This window comes from Mustela lutreola, chromosome 16 (assembly GCF_030435805.1).
Source record: "Mustela lutreola isolate mMusLut2 chromosome 16, mMusLut2.pri, whole genome shotgun sequence".
Lineage (NCBI taxonomy): Eukaryota > Metazoa > Chordata > Mammalia > Carnivora > Mustelidae > Mustela > Mustela lutreola.
In genome coordinates, this window is record NC_081305.1 from 59,771,395 (window position 1) to 59,773,117 (window position 1,723).

Below are 1,723 nucleotides of genomic sequence, written 5' to 3' on the forward strand. Positions count from 1 at the left end.
CCCAAGTAGACACTTGAAAAGTGCTCACACATTAGGGCTTCCTCTCTCGCTGCCCTTGGAACCCGTGCCATGCCAAGAAGTCCAGGCTAACCTGCTGGGTGAGTAGAGGCATGTGGCCCAGTCACTCTTCACACCCCAAGCTACAGCCAGCGAACCCTCCAAAACAGCTGCCTCGCTGACAAGCTGAACCCTGCAGCAGAGCCAGCTGGATGATCTCAGACCAAACTGTGGAGGGCAGAATCCCAAGCTAAATGAAAGGGGGTCCATTGTTCTAAGCTACTAAGTTTGGGAGTGGTTACAGAAAGATACAGTCAAAGATAACAGGCTTGTTCCCTCTCTGTGACGTGATGATTAAAATCTTTGGCTCCACCACCGTGTAGTTGCATGAACTCCAATGTAACATCCCTCCTCTGAGCCTCAGGTTCTTCTGAAAAGAGGACAGAATCACAGTGCCTATCACCCCGGGAGCTGGGACGATAAAACAAGAACTCTTCGCTAGGAGGCCCTGGCAGCCATTCCTGCTGCTTACTAAACAAAACAAGTCCATGGTCGAGGTCACGAAGTCTCAGAGCAGAGCAGCACTTCCCAGCCCGCCCCCTCCCACTCCATGGGGTTTGGGGGACCATCCAACTAGCTCCATCCCATGAGTTTCATCTAGTCACTTCTGGGTCCCAGCATCTAATCACCCACATGAGGCTTCCCTGTGCTTTCCTGTACCTGGCAATGTTCGAGTTGGTGGGTGCTCCGCGGTTATGGTGAGCAGGACACCCTGTGAACAGTGCTACACGTAGGGTGAAGGAAGAATCGACTACTTATGAGTGGGGACTCGTTCAGCAAATGCCGCTCTTGATGTTGACTTTGACCATGTAACTTGACTCCGTGGAATGTTAGCACCCCGGACCTCAGCAGGGGCATTTAATGCACTTGGGCTCTGTGTGCCTGTGATCAGCCATAAGAACACTAGCCTGGGAGCCACTGATTCCATGAACTTGAATCCTCTTCCCAGATAGGAGCCCAACCAACTAATGCAGAGTCAGCCACCCACAAACCCTCAGAAAGAATGCTTGTTGCAATGCTCAGTTTGGGGATGGTTTGTTACACAGCGTTACTGTGACAGTAGTTGACTAATACAACGTTGTTGCCTTCAACCACTGAGATTAGGGACTTGCTTGTCATGGTAGCATAATCTGGTGGAGGCCAGTGTTTAACACCTTCATTAAGTAGCAGCAAATAAGATGATTACTACTCATGGACATATCATCTCTAGAACCAACATTGTCTGACAGGTGCTAGGCAGCACATTAAGTGCTTTTTCAGTTTTCTTTCATTTGACCCAATGACCGAATAAGTCGTAACTATTAACTATCCACATTTTGCAGACAGGAAAAGAAGCAAAAAGAGGGAAAGGTTCATCTGGAGAGGTGATCATGGACTCTGGCATGTGCCCCTTCCTAGTGGTTTGACCCAAGGGAAGTGACCCACAATCTCTGCCTCAGTTTGTTCATCTGTAACATGGGGATAATAATACCCACTTCAGAGAGCTGTTGGGATTCTGAGGTACAGCATGGAGAACGGTCTGCACAGCAGCCCGGCATGGAGCACTCCTTTAAAAAATGCTAGGGTCTTCTCTCCCTTCCTTGCAAAGAGGAGGTTCCCGAGGGTTAAGTCCCCCGCTTCCTGCACCCTACCTTTCTGAGATGCGACACGTCACGAGAACTCAGGC